The 17,744-nt window shown below is 43.1% G+C and overlaps 1 non-coding gene across 1 annotated transcript; it reads right to left on the bottom strand.

Annotated features, from left to right (window-relative positions):
* Positions 1 to 1,441: 1,441 nt before the first annotated feature.
* Positions 1,442 to 1,514, bottom strand: TRNAG-CCC (transfer RNA glycine (anticodon CCC)). Its single transcript has one exon. It is a non-coding gene; the product is annotated as a tRNA-Gly (tRNA).
* Positions 1,515 to 17,744: the final 16,230 nt, after the last annotated feature.

Below are 17,744 nucleotides of genomic sequence, written 5' to 3'. Positions count from 1 at the left end.
CCATTGAAGTCAAAGGCATGAAATAATAATTAGCTACAAGTAACCCAAGGAGACTCGAAAGTGCTGTCAGAGTCCAAAATTTGCAAAGCCAGCTGCCATTTCACTTTGCTTTATACAATGTCATTGGAGTTACCTACACAAAGCCTAAAGGAAAGGAAAGCAAAGATCTCATGGATAGGTTTGCCCTGCTGGGTGGAGGGAAAACTCCCAGTGGCCCGCTAGCTTTCTATAAAGCAGAGCTTCCTCTCAGTAAGAGGTAGGGAGGGCAGATTTTGATGGATGTTGGGGGCAGGGAAAGGGAGAAGGTAGGGAGATGAGTGTTTGAAATTGGGATAGCATCCCAGTGTTTAAAATGGAGAACACCTCCAAGAAGAGAGGCCCTGGGTAGACTTTATTCACTTAATAGACTTTAAGTGCCTGAGGACACAGTACAAACTTGTATCACATTATCAGACAGGCCCCCTCACGGCATCAGTGTCGGCTGAGGCTCATGAATATGTAAATACTATATGTATCTTGGAAGCATGCTTGACAAGAGAAGAGCTAAAATGAACCGATTCTAGTTATAAGCCCATCAGCCTGCCATTCTTTATGTTTGAACAGGCAGGCTATTGCTAGGTGACAGATCATTAAGGCTATCTACTCAGTCAGCGGAAATGAAGAAATAATTTGTTCCTAATAACCTTCAGATGACCTCCCAGGCAAAAGGGAGTCTTTAAAGTGCTGTCTCTGCCGATACGTGTCAGGCAGCGCGTGGGGTTCTTCAGGCCCCGCAGTCAGAGCAGGGCGGCTGGTGAAACAGATTAATAAACACCTACTGACAGGGACATATCGGGAAAAGATCTCATCACCTGCCATTATTGGGCTGATGAATAATTCAGAGCTCCCCATCAGAGCTGGGAATTTCAGGCTGTGCGGAGCTCTATACTCACAGGGAGGGGGAGGCACAGAGACACTGATCCCCAGCATTAAATGGAGGCTGAGGTGCTACACTTCTAATCCCAGATTGTGCAGGCATCGAGGAGAAGGGGGCGGAAACGCAGAAAAAGATTTGCCTCCTCAGGAGGTGACTGGTAGGGCTGAGGCCAAGAGCCGGTGGGAAACTTCTCAAAGACACCCACCCCACTGTCATAAGAAGTTTAGTGGCCAGGATGGCCCGGCCCTAATCTGCCCATTACTGTTATTGGTGAAAGGGGCCTTGGCCTTCATTTCTTCACCTTGCTGGTGGATTCCAGAAGAACATATAGGTCAATCTCTCCCACGCAGCCCTCATTCCTTGGGTACTTCTAGAATATTTATTTATTTGACTTCCTACGCCTCCGCCCCGCCCCCCCCCCCCCATCTGAGTTGAAGCACATGAGCTCTTTTTGAATTGCAGCATGCAGGATCCTTAGACTTAGGTGCAGCATGCAAACTTTTAGTTGTGGCATGGGGGATCTAGTTCCCTGACCAGGGATCGAACCCAGGCCCCCTGCATTGGGAGTGCAAAGTCTTAGCCCCTGGACCACCAGGGAAGTCCCATTCCTTGCGGACTTACTCTTGCCCCCATTCCTACTTTCTCTGTGTCTGTGAGGAATTATTTGCTCTCCATATTTAATCACTGTAACAGCTTTGGGGTCAGATAGCATTCGGGGGGACCTCATGACCATCTCTATCTGCCAGCTGTGTGATCCTGACCATACTACATGACCTCTCTGGGACCCAGTTCCCATCTGTAAAATGGACTCAACAATATCTGATGCAGATAGTTACTGGGAGGTTGGGAAAACAACCATGCATGGAGAGGTCCTAGCAAAGGCTTGTACTAACCAATGCCCACTTTCTACTGGGGACATATATTGGCTTCCTTCAACTATCCATCCAGAGACATGGCAGGAAACAAGTTGTACAGGCAAATTTAATAATTCAAGGAGAGTTAGATAAAGAGGCCATTTCCATAGGTGCAGGCAGGGGTTAGTAAACCACCTAGGGATAGTGACATGTCCCAGACCAGTTTCAGCAGGGATCCCTCTAGACCTTAAGGGGCAGGAGGAGAAAGCCAGCTGCTTAGGACAAGAGATTTACTGCCAGACAAAGCCTTCTGTGGAAGGTCCTGGCCAACCAAGGTGTCCTGGCATGTTGTGAGCACAGAACAAGTATTCTCATGCTTCTGCCTCCAATCCCTGCCAGGGGCTCCCTTTTACAGACCCCAACTGGATGCCAGGCAAGAGGTCTATTGACAGGTCCTTAAAGGTCAGCTGCCTGGGGCATAGATTGGATCTGTAGGAACAAACAGAAGAGATCCAATATATTCACCTGACTGATCTGATCTATGGTTCCTTTCAATGTGTGTGAATTAAAAGCAAGGCAAAATAAAGGGCTTGTCTATGCATTCTAGGACCTTATAGACTAAACTAGTTGGGGTGAGGGAGAGAAGGAGAAAAAGAGAGAATAAAAAGAAGGAGAATTGGAATAATATAATGGAGTCAACAAAATTTAGGTCATCATATAAATCATCACATATCCTTTACAAAGTTACTCTCTCTGGTTCTGTTACCCATAAACTTTGTACAACTTGATGTCACAGACTTTTCCTAAGATGGAGTGAATGACCTGAAGCATGATAATTGGGTAACTCCATCAGTGATTTTCTCTTCCCATTCTCAAATAAATAATGGCATGGGAGACAAAGATTGTCATTCCTTGGAATGCAATCACACAACATCTCCTGAATTTGAACTTGATTTAGAGCTCATTGTGCTGAAAAAAGCACTTTTGTTGAAATGAACACATCATTCAGAGCTTATTTAATCATTCTGATTCAACCCAATTTGAGTTTTACTGGGCTGAGGCTTTTTGACTTCAGTCACGAGGTAGGAGAAAATGTGATGTCTTGTTCCTAAAAGATAAGCACAGAAAAGCCTCTGGGAAGAAAAATAGAATGACTGTGTATAGATCTTTCTGAGAGTCAATCAACTATAATAAAACATCATTTTAAAGAATTTTGTTAATTGGCTTAGAGATAAAGTGCATTTTCAACAACATTTGGTTTCAAGAAGTAGAGTGAACATTAGGGCATATTTGAATTCTGGCGGTGAGAGCAGGCAGAGAATGAGACTAGAGAAGATAGAGAGGTGAGCAGAGCTGGGAAGGACAATGCAGACACAGCAGGGATGACCCTAAATTGGATACAATAGAAAGTCTGGATCATTTCAGTTTCTATCCGTCTGCGTCATTCTCTTTCTTGAGCATTCTTGAGCACTAGAACCTTTGGTTCTAGTGTATCTTGTATGGAACCCTTAGAAATAGCATGCTAGAGGAAGAAGTCTCCCATCAGGTCTCAGATGGTCTTAAAGAATAAATTGGTCATTTATTGGTTATTTGATTCCAGAATCGATATGGAATACATTCATTCATTTATTCATTAACTCATATTTTCAAGAAATATTTATTGAGGACCTATTCAGTTCAGTTCAGTTCAGTTCAGTCGCTCGGTCGTGTCCAACTCTTTGCGACCCCATGAATCGCAGCACGCCAGGCCTCCCTGTCCATCACCATCTCCCAGAGTTCACTCAGACTCGCATCCATCGAGTCAGTGATGCCATCCAGCCATCTCATCCTCTGTCGTCCCCTTCATCTCCTGCCCCCAATCCCTCCCAGCATCAGAGTCTTTTCCAATGATTCCAGAAACTCTTCTGGAAATATGTGTCTAACTTACATTGATACCATGTGTGCCTGTGTGGTAAGTTGCTTCAGTACTGTCTGACTCTGCAGCCCCATGGACTGTAGCCTGCCTGGCACCTACGTCCAGGGGTTTCTCCAGGCAAGAATACTGGAGTGGGTTGCCATTGCCCTCCTCCAGAGGATCTTCCTGATCCAGGGATTGAACCCGCATCTCTTATGTCTCCTGCATTGGCAGGCAAGTTCTTTGCCACTAATGCCATTGCTACCAGAGTCAAGGGAAGTCCCTGAATTTTAATTGATGAAGTATAACCAACAATGAGAGGATCAGCAGAGAGAGTATCCCAGGCAGACAGAAGGATACAAAGGCGCTGGAAGTCTGACCAAGCTTGGTCTGTGTGAGGAGTGTGAGGGCAATGTGGCTAGAGGGTGGTGAGTCCAGGTTGCAAAGCCTAAGACTGGAGAGGAAGGGAGAGAGCAGGGCTTCATGGGGGTGCTCACTACCACATCTCCAGACTCCAGAAAAAGAGAAAAAGCACATTGCAGCAGGAAGTTCAACACCTTAAGTCTTCACATGCAACCTGCATCGTGATTCAGCAGATGGAAACAGCAGGGCAAGCACAGCCAGTGTGATGTGAAGGTGCCTCGGGGGTGTGGTTAAGCCACAGCAGAGTTGTGCCCAAGGTACATCTCCTCTGCTGTCCTTACTTTGTTATCCAATATTTGCATTTGTACTCATAGTTTTGATAGGGAACAGTCCAAAAGGCCATGCTTTACCAACACCTTCTCCTGAGGCTTCCTCATGGGACAGGCAGCTCTGATTTTAGAAAGGGACACAACAGACTGCCTAGCCAGAAATACTCGGCCTATCCACACATGAGCAGGTTGGAGGAGCACCCTTGCTCAGGAATGGAGAAGGGTCCCAGCACCTCAACTACTCACATGGCCTTTCTCTTCTACAAGACTTACTTTCACTGTTGGATTGGAACTTGAAGAGAGCACCAGGATATGTTTCCTGGACCTTTGATTTTTCTTGTGAGTTAATTTCAAACACCTTCAAAAATATAATTGCTCTTCTGTACACTGACAGGGGGAGAGTCAATCTCCTTTAGAAATGTGTCTGAAAATGAGTATAAGTGAGTATGTTATTTCTGGAGAAGTTCCACTGATCATTTCTGTTCCCATTTTGGCTGTATTCTCCTCTATGTTGCTCATTATCTGAAAGTGTCTATTTGTTGTTGTTGTTGCTTTTCCAGTAAATCACCGCTGGGCTCTGCCATGCAATGGAAACTTTTTCAAATGCAGGCCCATTAGTGTAATCAGTAGCCATTACTGCTTAAAGCAAGTTAGTTACCGTAGTATTATAAGCAGTTAAACTTGACAGTAAAGACACTAAGCTAAAGAAAGCAGGGTGGAGAGGGGGAGTAAAGATTTATAGGGAATGTTAAAATGGAAAACCATTTTTTGTCCCTTTCTTCCCTACATCTTTAGATGTAGAATGATGAAGAGTCTCTTACACCAGTAGGATTAAGACATCTGCTGGGAAGGAAAGTGACACCAGGCATAGAGTCTGGGAAAGTAAATCCTAATGAGGATGACCATATGTTCTGGTTTGCCTGGGAAAGTCCACCTTTCCACCTGTTCTTCTGGCACAGTTGCTAACTATTTTCTCCCTTCACTTTCAAAAGTGTCCTATTTGGATGGTCAATTATGTGGTGGCTCTAGTCCTAATTCTGCCTCTTCCACTAAGCAGGTATATGGCTCTGGATAAATCCCTCACCTCTCTGGACTTGGTTTCTCAAGAGTTTGGATGAGATTGTAACTAAGGTGCTCTTTATCCCAATATTCTGAGTTCCATTAAGGATGAAAGAAGGAAATGTAGAGTTTTGTAAATGATGGAATATGTGTACTTGTAAGTAAAGAATATCATTTATTTCTAAGGGGAAAGTTTGCTTCCTGGTTTAGTACAACTGCCTTTGTCTTATCTAACAAGCATTTGTTGATGATGATTGGCACTACACTTAAGATCTTAAATGTATTATCTTATTTAACCCTAACAAAACTACCTTGGTTTCTATCTTATATGGACTGATAGTCACTTCAAACTATCTTTCAAATCTACGTGTATCTGACTGTAAAATAGTGTTCTATCCATGATGCCACATCTAGGATACTTTGAGCAAAAGCAAAGAAAGTACTCAGCGTATCAGTTGGGATAGGCTAAGGTGTGCTGTAGTAACAAAAATCCACAATCTTTCCAGCTCACAACATTTATTTTCCAGTCATGTTACACACCGGAGAAGGCAGATCCCCTGGTGGCTCAGATGGTAAAGCATCTGCCTGCAATGCAGGGTTCAATCCCTGGGTCGGGAAGATTGCCTGGAGAAGGAAATGGCAACCCACTCCAGTACTCATCCCTAGAAAATTCCATGGATGGAGAAGCCTGGTGGGCTACAGTCCATGGGGTTGTAAAGAGTCTGACACGACTGAGCGATTTCACTTTCACTATCATGTTACACACCAGAGAAGGCAATGGCACTCCACTCCAGTACTCTTGCCTGGAAAATCCCACGGACGGAGGAGCCTGGTGGGCTGCAGTCCATGGGGTCGCGAAGAGTCAGGCACAACTGAGCGACTTCACTTTCACTTTTCGCTTTCATGCATTGGAGAAGGAAATGGCAACCCACTCCAGTGTTCTTGCCTGGAGAATCCCAGGGACGGGGGAGCTGGTGGGCTGCTGTCTATGGGGTCACGCAGAGTCGAACACGACTGAAGCGACTTAGCAGCAGTAGCAGCATGTTACACACTCATCAGAGGTTATCTGGGGGCAGTGCTCTCTGCTCCTCTTTCACCAGGACCTAAGCTCGTTAAGTAGCAATTTCCTACTGTAGCCCCACCTGCACGGTAGCCCCAGTGCACTGGTGGAAGAAACAAGGCAGCGTGGCAGATTGCACACTGGCTCTTAAACCTTCATCCAGAAAAGACCACATCACTTCTGTTCACAATTCATTGAGCAAATTCCATCAACTCAAGTCAGAGGACTACCCCTAACTGCAGAAAGACAGGAAGTAAAAACCTACAATAGACCAAAAATAATGGGAAAAGCACTTGGTGACTACCACACCAAGGTCGTCCTAGAACAAAAGGTCTAAAGTCCCTCTCACAGCTTTAAAATTCTCTGAGTTTCAATCACTGCTAAGCAACATTTCATAGAACTAGGTGTGCAGTGTTTACTCTATTTCTCTATGCTTTATTAAGCCCTTTGTTATCCACAGACTTACTAGCTCATCTCTGTTAAAAAACATCCTTTCTATCCAAATAAGCAGATAGAATTTAGAATGATATGGATATAAACTACTCCTAATCCACTTATCCCCTCCTCTCAGGTCTCAGCTGTATTCACTATGCAACTGAGAGATGACAGTTCAGTGAAGGAAAGGTGTGTTTACCTCAGGAAAGAGTGTCTTTATGACACTGATCTGCTCTGATGAATCCACTAATGTGAAATTTCTGACCCAATAGGCAGTGATTGCACAGCTCTGAGACTCCTCTCATTATTCATGAAATATGTGCCGTGCAGTGTCAGTGCTCTCCCCGCAGACTCGCTGCCAAGCAATTACTCATTTCCATCACTTAGCTTTTTTATTATTATTATTTTTCAGTGGGTGTCTATATATTCACTACAGTTCAAGAAGCAAAGCACGGTCCCAGAATGAAAATGATGCTTGTCTTGTTTGATTTTAAATAGAAAAGCACTTTAAGTCCTTAAAAATTGATGTTGTTTTAAACTTTACAGCAAGCAAGAGAGGAAACTGGTAGCTGCAGAAATAAATGGAGAGCAATCAGGATCATTTCCACTGTTACACATATTTGCTACCTAAGAGCTGCTGGAGGGACTAACTTATATGTCCTCATATATTTCTCTGATTCCCCCCAGGAGCCCTTAAGAGGAACAATGAACCAGAAATGGTTACAGAGCTCTGGTTGAGGTCCATTGTCAGAGGGAGGAGTATTCATGTGCAGAGGCCCGAGTATTCATGTGCAGAGGCCCATGCTTAGACAACAGACAGGTTCCAGGAGCCATGTTCCCTTCTCATCACAATGTTTGCTTGTATAACCCTTGCATATATAAAGTCTAATGTAAAAGAATGGCTGCCTTTTACTGCTATGTGATAGAATTTGTGCAGAGCATTTGTATCCTGGAACAACTAAGGAACATTCCCACACCAGATTTAATAACAGAAGAGTTTTGGAAGTGTGAAACTTCACTAAGCAAAAACTCCTCAATCCTAAGCTTCAATGCTCCTGGGTGGGTAGTCTTCTCAGATTCTGTAGCCAGCTGCAGTGATGACCCCAGCACTTCACAGTCCCCATATCCACCCCTTCTCACATGAATTTGTGGTTACTTATTAAAAAGATATAGTCCCTTTCTCCATTTCTTGAATGGCGAGCTGGTCTTATGACTTCCTTAGCCAGGAATTGTGCAGAAGTGATAGCAGGCCAATTTCAAGTCTATGCCTCCAAAGTCCTTGTATGTTGCCACGTGACTTCTTTTACCCCTTGCTATCACCATGGAAACGTGTCTGCACTAGCCTGATGGAAGAAGAGAAACAGAGCAGCTCTAGCCCTAGTTGTCTCAATGAAGGTCAGACAGACTAGCTGATGGCCAGCTAGTCTGACCTGAGACCCATGAAGAAGCCCAGCCAAGATCAGCAAAGCCACCTAGCCAAAACCCCAGCTGACCCCAGACATGCAAGAAATACATGTCTATTGTTTATTATTAAAAAGTCTTGTGACTCTGTTATACAAATTACATAAATAACTCACTCAGGCCCCATCAGGAAATTATGATTTCCTTTTTCCACCCCTCTCCCACACCTCACTCTGTTATATTTTATTTACTTTGGACTTTCAATTTTCTTCAGTTTCTTTACTCTATTTCACATATTATTATTAAGTACATATTATCATGCTGGACAGCACAGTTAATATAGGCACTGGTGGAATCAGGGAACTTTCGCTGAAGGAGCTCTCATTCTAATACAGCAGTTCCCAATTTTTATCTCAGCTTACTTAGTGGATGGCATTAATACGTACAAGACTCTCAAAAGCAAACTTGGACTCATGAACAATTCCTGGTACATTTGTTCTTTCTCTACCCATGGGGTCACAAAGAGTCGGACACGACTGAGCGACTTCACTTTGACTTTTCACTTTCATGCATTGGAGAAGGAAATGGCAACCCACTCCAGTATTCTTGCCTGGAGAATCCCAGGGATGGCGGAGCCTGGTGAGCTGCTGTCTATGGGGTCGCACAGAGTCAGACACGACTGAAGCGACTCAGCAGCAGCAGCAGCAGCAGCTGCAGCAGCTACCAATGTCTCCTATTCCTAAGATATTGCACTTAAAAGCTGGCGAATTGAAGCAGCACTAAAAGATGAAACATATCATAGTGTCACCTTGAATCATTTGTATGTTGTTATTTTACCTACCTTTAGTTGTAATTTACAACACACTTCATTGCTGATTGCTACATCCTGGGTTTTAATATCCCAAATGAGAACAAGTGGCCTAGTGAAAGGAGAATGCTGACATCCTGGGTATTAACTGCAATCCAAAGCATATTGAAAGAAGGGTTTAGCAAAAATATAAGCAACAGACTGTGGCAGGAGGTCTCAGAAAGGAACAAAACATCCCACCTGGGGCACATAGGGATGCTTCCCAGAAGGGTTGACATCTGATCTAAACCAGAGTTTTGACAGAGTAAATTAAATCACTTCATTAGCAAAGAAAGCACTCTTTATCCCACCTCCTGTAATCCCAGATGTCCCTCCAATCCTTTTGACTAGGTTCAGTCGAGGTTGAAACTTCAATCAAAGCAAAGAAATTTCACATTATTGCTGCACCTTACTGAGATAGGTGATGGAAAGGTAAGAGCTCGGACTCTGGAACTCTGAGCCCACCCTCCTCTGACTATCACTGTGTCTCCCCCAGAAGGATGTTTGAGAAGTCAGCCTTCCTCACTTAGGAGCCAGATCCACTGGTCCCCTGTCACCTGGATAATGACAGAGCTGGGAGAGATACGGCTTTCTTCTCCCTGGCTTAACGTTTTTTTCTAATTTATTGAGTGTTTGATGATCTTTAGATGTCCCCTCTAACCTTGGCTTCTGAATCATGTTTTCTTTTGAGTTTTGTCTGCCAGTCTAATGGAAGGATTTATAGACATGATGCCCCCAACTCCTGCTTCAGAGGACCAGATCATAGGAGTCAAATCTGATCTTTACAGAGGCCTTAGGGATTCTAGAGGACTTCAGTTTAAGAAAAACTCTTTCCCTGTTTCCTCCTTCCGTGTCTATCCTAGAAAAGTGTGATCTTTCAGTTTTGCTCTAAGGCGCAGGTCTCCCAGGTGGTTTGCTCATTATGTGATGGCACAGGAAGGAGAAACAACCCCCCATTGGAAGTTAGGGATCAAAATGAGAGCGATAAAGTTCTATAGAACAGTATTGCATAAAGGAGGAGACCTGGAAAGGTGAATTCTTTCATGTAGTTTGAAAAGAGCGAGCTTCACTGGCAGGTGGAGAACCTACATGGAGCCTTTGCTCCCCTCTGGAGAACCGCAGTGCAGACTTTTAAGGGCAGAACTAGGCTATCCTCCACAGTTACCAGTTCATTTGAGAAACGGCTGCTGGCCTGCTGCTTGGCTCTAATAGAGCCTGAACGTCTGATGAGGAGCTGTAGACTTACAGAACCCCTTGTTACCATGATGGCATTCCACATAAGGTGTTTCTGACCAGGGAATCCGTTACCAGTGTCTGATACACCAAGCCATAAACTCAGGCAGGCACAGTAGCGCTACACCATCAAGTGGGAATGCTCTATTTGACAGGCCCCAGGAACACGTGGCTCAAATTTTCATGATTCCTACTTTTGCTGTACTCCCTCCTTTCTCTCAGCCTACCCCTATGACCAGCTGACCAAGGCCAAAATTTTCATGCTTGCTTTATGACGATATCGCATGAAAAGCTGGCAGCACCTAAAAGTAGGGGGTGGTGACACAGCCTGACTTGAGCAGCCTAGAGGACACGGTGAGGGAACCTCCTGCAAGTAGGCAGAACTTTTGAGCAGTGTACCTGGTTATTCTTTTTTGCCTAGAAAGAGAGAAAGCAAAGCCTGAAATGATGTGGATTCGAGGGCACTGTCTAATGGCTTGGTTGGATGATTATGGACTTGAAGAAATACTATTAAATGTTAGTGGAAGAAGGTTTGGGGAGAAATAAGTAGATAGGGCTCTCAGAAAAGACAAAATATGAAAAGATCTTTATGTCTCACAACAGAGAAGTTTAGAAAAAGAATAGATACATAGTTTTCTGTACACCTGATACTATCGCAGCACTGTTAATCAGCTATGCTACAATGTAAAATAAAAGGTTCAAACAAATAAAAGAAAGTAGATCTCTACAAATTATGCAAAAAGATGAAATAGAAAAAAAGCAGAGAAGTTTAATGATTCAGTGAGCAGCATGACTTATTCTGTGGATGTCGGTCAGCGTCTTTTCTGTGTCCCTATCTTTGCTCCTTGGGCTAATAGAAACAGTGCCCATGTCAGGAGGGCTGAAGGTTACGTGTGAACTCAACGATGTGAACTTCTACTTGTCAAGCCTACACCACCAGTACATCTGCAGAAGCAATAGCTGCACAGAGATGGAAGTTCCCCAAGGATACATCCTGAAGCTCCCCCTTCATCGTTCCGATTCGGTGGTTAGACAGGCTGCTTTCTCATATTTGTCTTTAGGTTCTAACTTCAGGAGATTGCTCGTGGGCCTCACAAGGATGTATTAACAATTCTTTTTTCACTCCTTCAGCTTTCACTTCCAGATTTTCACCTTCCCAACAGGGCAAGGGGCCACATTTGTATAAGGTCTAATTTCCATAATTTATCCTCTATTCCCATAACACTCATGAGAGCTTTGCTTCCCTAACTGAACCCAGGCTGGTAAATGGAAATTGGGATGAGTGAGTGTACCGTGCGTTTTATCCATGTGAGGCCCTTCAAGTCATTTTCAGGGATGACTCTTATGTGCGGCTTGTCTACAGTCTGAAAAGTGAGGAGGAAGACATATCAGAAATCTTATTTCCTAAGAGGAAATTTTCCAAATCTAAAATAATGTTAAAATCTTTCTTTGGTGGTGAGGCTACATATGATTTATGTTTTAATCTTTTTCTCTTGCTACTATAATTTTTTCATAAGAAATAGATTTGATCTATTACTTGATTAGCAAAAAATAACAAATTTTGTTTCAAATAAAATCAGGGAATTTTAAAAGTTCAGATTACTGGGTGACATATACATATACTACAGCATAATATAAAACCCATTTGTTGAATAGAGTTGAATTAATCAGTTTTCACCCAGTGTATACCAAGAACAGTTAGTAACTGATTCAAAATACACCCCAGCTTTCTGTAATTCAAACAGTATATAAGACAAACTGAATGTGTTAGTAAGGCTCCTTCCACTATAAGAGGAGACTTTATAAGGTGCAAGTATGGTGGTTGATTGTACATTAGACAATAAAATTGCTAGAATTCTTAATTGTCCCAGATTTCATGGTGGCACAAAGTGCAGGAGATCCTTTGGAGCCTTGGCCTGAATTAAGGTTCATTTGGCTCAGAAACAACTGTTGGGAACCTAGGAGAAAGTTATGGGTCTTTATTCATAAACATTTTGCTAATAGATAATTCATTCTTTCTGAGCTTTCTTTGTGTTTACTCACTATTAAAGAAAATCAGATCATTTATAAGAAAAATCTACCTCATTTTTTTATATCACAAGTATTTTATCATATGAGCAATAGGGAGCAACCCGGAAAGTAAACTGAGGTTTGAGAGTGAGATTAATAATAAAACAGCCTGGAAACAGGGTGAAAAGAGATAAGTCGCAGAGGCAGAGGAGACACCTAGACACCTAGTGCAATAACCTAGGCCAAAAAGTAATGCAAACCAACTCAAGAAACTGGCAAACAGAACCAAAAGTTATGCTGAAGAAACTATTAATAATGAAAGTATCGCATTAGCTAGCCTAATTAGAAGCCTATTTGCTTAATGAAAAGCTGCATTTTATTTTCAAAGAGTAAAGAAAGGTTGGCCTTGCTTTTAGTCAGACGTTCTGTGGGATTTTCAGTCCTATTGATTTGTTAATTACAGATTTCTTCCTATCAGTCTGATAAGGCAACTAGATAATTCCTGATCATAAGACTGCTACATCTGAATGACTAGTTAACCATAGCACTGGTTAACCGTAGACAAGGCTGTGCTACAGAAACAAATAACTCCCAAATCCCAGTGGCTGCAAACCACAGAGCAGTTTCTCCCTCACATACAGGTCCATCACTGGTTAGCTGTTCTGCAGCAGCCTGGCTCTAGGATCAGGCTGAAAGATTAGCCATCTGCCAACACTTGCCTTTCACTGTGGTCAAGGGAAAAAGTCAGTAGCCAATCATATACCAGCTTATAAAGCATCTGTCTAGGGAAGAACAGTATACTTCACTGGTCAAAGTAAATCATATGGCCCCACTCACCTTTTAGGGAGTAGGGAATTGCAGCCCTACTGTGTGTCCAGTCAGAACTAGAAATATTTCTGTGAACAGCTCTAATGTTCACCCCTTTGGTTATGGCTTCTTTAGCAGTGTTATCTTGGCTGCCTTGAATCTCATCAACTACCTAGAGATCAGAAAAAAGACTTTAAGACTCCACCTGCAGCAGCAAGTAGTGACGCTCTTAATTCCCACAAGCTTAGTTAGGAAGCCCTAAGGTCTTAGCTGTTTATACAGTTGCAAACACCCAAGACACTTCCTGACAGATTATGGATGTGGAGTACAGTAATAGCCTTAGTAGAATTTCCGTTCTGGTTTCTGTCTTGTCAGGAATCTTCCCTGCGGTCTACCTAGAGCCTCCCAAGCTGTATCCAGGGCTTGTTCTTCACCTTCAGCCCTGCTGTGCAGTGACTATTAAGCAGCTGTCCTCTCCTACTGTGGGGATGACTGTGTGTCCACAAGGCGTTGTTAGTGCAGCAGCGTATGCTAGGGGAGCACTTGGGAAGCGGGCTAGATGGAAAGCAGAGGGACTTAATTGAATTAGAAGCACATACACAGGATATTCTGGTCTGCAACCTTTGCAGCCCCCTCTCTGTTTGGCAGAGAAAATCTGTCTCCTTTCACATGATCTGCTAGCACTTGGGGTTTATTCTCTGCACCTTCTATTAAATCCAGTAGCCATCTCTTATTCTCTTGCATCCTCACATTCTGTAAACCAAAGAAGAGATGGTCTTTTGGCAAGTTCTGCAGTCCTTGCGAGAAATAAATGAAAAGCAGTTGGGCTCAGAATGAATGAGGGCCTTAGGACATCTCACACACTGGGTTCCCCCTTGCTTTGCACCTGCCAGCCCTCTAGGTAAGGGTTCCCACACTTTCCTGATGATAAGAAGTAACAATGGTACTGGTTAAAATTTAGACTGCCCAGCCTATCCTGGGGAAGATATGAATCAGAAGCTTTGGATAGGGGCCAGGAAAACAATTTTTAGAACACGTAAGTCTTATTTTCGGGAAACTTTGGAAACACGGGCCAGTGTATATTCCCTTCCTCTTATAATACTTGGGCATTTTTTCTGCGAGAGTGGAGAATGATACCCAGCCTTTCTCAAATAACCTCAATCCATCTGCTCTCTCCTATGATACACATTTCTAGCCTCTGGTTATATCATGTTTAGTGTGCTCTCATGTAGCCTCTCAGGAGGCTCAGGGGTAAAGAATCTGCTTGCCAATGCAGGAGGCCCAGGTTCAATCCCTGGGTCAGGAAGATCCCCTGGAGAAGGAAACGGCAACCTACTCCAGTATTCTTGCCTGAGAAGTCCCATGAACAGAGGAGCCTGGCAGGCTACAGTCCGTGGGGTCACAAAGGGTTGGACATGATTTAGTGACTAAACCCCAACCGCAGTGTGCTTTCATATGCTTTCATATAGTGTTGGGCTATCATCTAGCTCTTTCCCTATGTTTAGTTTCTTCCTAAAAGTAAAAATTCCCAAAAGTCAAAAATAATATCTCTACTTTGTTTTGTCTTCCTCTTCCTCCTCAGAGATCTAGCATCATCTGTCTCTATCTCTACATCTGTCTCTATCATCTGTTTATCTATCTTTCCATTAGAATGTAAACTCTATGAAGGCATGCAACTTGCATCCTCCACAGCATTTAGAACTGTGCCCAGCATGTATTAGGTACTCCAAATAAATGAGTCTTGGCTTATGGGTCAAATTAATAAGAAAGTTTCAAACAAGTCTGAGACATCTTAAATGTTACAAGGTTGCTGCTCCCCTGACTGCTTTATCAACAGGACAATTCCCTTCTTTCCTCCTTTACCCTTTCTTTCCAGCCCCTGACTTTTCCTCTGCCTAAACTATCCTAAAGAGCATTTACCCAATCTAATGCATAGAGAAATAGAAGCCCAGGGCTAAGTACAAGCAGTGTACAGTTTTTATACTTGCCACCCTGCAATCCATTCCTCTTCATTTTGTTAACAGAAGCCCTTTTAGGGAAACATCTTGCCTCTGTACTGAGGTAAGAGTGACCCAGACCTGACCAATTAGTATATGCCCTGGCCTCAGGTCTTTTCTAGGCAGGCTGTGACCTCTGGGTCTAGTCAGAGTTTGGGACTTTTCTGGGACTTGGGCAAACACTGGCTCTTGTACTGCTGAGGCTGCCAGCCTAGAGTTCATGGGGCTCTCCTGTGGAGAGTGCCTGCCTGAGATTGAAACGAGCACAGGGAAGAACAGGACAAAGTGCTAATCAGAAAAGAAGACAGTCATGGAGAGAGTAATGGTACATGGGAACATGAGCCAAGGGAGCAGGTTACAGGCCACACTTGCTCTGTGACCTCTTGCAGGCCAGAGGTTTTTCTAAATGCTCTACCTTGCTCCTTTTATACACTCTGCACTCAAGCTACCAAGCTATGAGCAATAGACTTGTTTCCATGCTAGTCTGTGAGCTGCAGCTTGAGAGCCAGGGCTGGATTTTCCATAAGTTGTATCCCCACACCTAACACCCAGCACATGGAGGTGCTCCATGATCAGTGCATGGTGGTAACACGATTCCAGGTGTGCATAGAGTCGATTATAGAGTTCAACTCTGAGTTTCCTGACCTGAAAACACAAGGGATGTGCCTCTACCAAAAATGAGAGCTACTAAGGGAAAACTGCTTCTTGATTTCTCGACCTTGCTGGGCAGAGCAGAGTCGACTGTGAATTGAAATTGTTGGCCCTGCTCCATCTCCTCGCAGATGACAGCCTCTGGCCAGTTTGTGAGGAGACACACCACAGAGAGGCAGACAGCAGCCCATGCTCCTGCCAGCTGGGCTGTTTCTCTGCAGGCCTCTGAGAGGCTGTGAGAGATGGGGCATGACAGAGAGCCAGGCCTGTTGCTCTGCTCACTGGAGGATGCCCGAGGCGGCTGGGATGACCCTCTGCACGCTGTGGGAAACAGAAGGAGGGGTTCAGCCCCCAAAGGAAGAGAACAAGAGGGTAAAAAAGAGAGCAAGTAGAGGTTTGGGGTTTTGGTTTTAGTGACTATGCCTGAGGAACCTGACAGCAAGCATCCCTCTGTGAGTATGTAGATCCCACTAGCTGGAAATGCAGACTGAGGCCCGGCACCTGGCTCCTTTATTTTTCTTCTTTCTTTTCTCATGTAATAATACTTCCCTCCAATTCTCACAAAAAGTTGGTAAAAATAGCTGTTTTCATTTGCAAAGCATTTTGAAGAGACCAGTCAAAAGGCCACTTTGCCATATCTTAGCTATTGTGAATAATGCTGCTGTGAACCATGGTAGCACTTATATCTCCTTGAGGTACTTACTTCAGTTGCTTTGGATATATACCCAGAAATGATAATGCTGAATCATATAGTGATTTTATTTTTAATTTTTTGAGGAATCTCATATGATTTTCCACAATGGCTCTACCAATTCACATCCCCACTAACAGGGTTTTTTTTGTGTGTGTATGTCCATTGATGGATGAATAGATTAAAAATTGAGATGAAATACAAATACATAAACAAACACAAACACCATAACACACAACTACGATGAAATATTAGTCAGTCTTAACAAAGAAGGAGATACTGCCATTTGTGGCAATATATTTAAATTTAGAGAACATCATTTTAAGTGAAAACAAATCAGACACAAAAAGAAAAAGACTACATAATCTCTCTTATATTTAGAGTCTAAACTCATAGAACCAGAGAGTATAATAGTGGTTAGCAGGTCTATGGCGTTGAAGAAAATGGGGAGAAGTTCGTCAAATGGTACAAAGTTTCAGTCATGTAGAATGAGTAAGTCTAGAGATCTAGAGGATGGCATGATGACTATTGCTAATAATATTGCATTGAATACTGGAAATTTGCCAAGAAATTACATCTCAGGTGCTCTTACCACACATATGCAAAATGGTAACTGTGTGAGAAGGATGTGTTAATTAACTTGACCGTGGCAATCATTTTTCTATGTATATTTGTATTTCAAAATAGCATGTTGTACACCTTCAAATATATATTTTATTAAAGAAAAAAAGCCACTTTTCCTTACTAACCAATTCTTGAGTAGAATTTCCGTGATATTTTTCCTCCCAAAAGGAAGAGGCCAACTTTACGTTCTACTGCATAGAAACCTTCCCTTTGAATCATCACGTTCCCCCATATCTTCTTTTTGCCTTGGCTGCATTTTCTTCTTTGAACTCATGTTGAAATCATGCCCAAAGCAAGGATAACAAGTTGCAAACAAGACTGTGGGCATGAAACAAACATTGCACCTAAAACGAAATGCCAATGTACACAATTCAGGCAACTGGATGAACACTTCTGTACTCTCAGAAAACATTTTGATGAAGAAGATTCCTTCCTGGGCCAACATCTCTCTCATATTCTTTGTATCATCTTCTTAGCTCTGCTAGACTCCTTTTTACTGCCTTCCCTGAATGCAATCTAATCAAAGTTTATGTGCAATAAATAAAGGTGGAGGAAGTTTCCTGGGATGTGGAT

This window comes from Ovis aries, chromosome 2, assembly GCF_016772045.2.
Source record: "Ovis aries strain OAR_USU_Benz2616 breed Rambouillet chromosome 2, ARS-UI_Ramb_v3.0, whole genome shotgun sequence".
Taxonomy (NCBI): Eukaryota; Metazoa; Chordata; class Mammalia; order Artiodactyla; family Bovidae; genus Ovis; species Ovis aries.
This window is presented reverse-complemented; position numbering and strand designations above follow the sequence as displayed.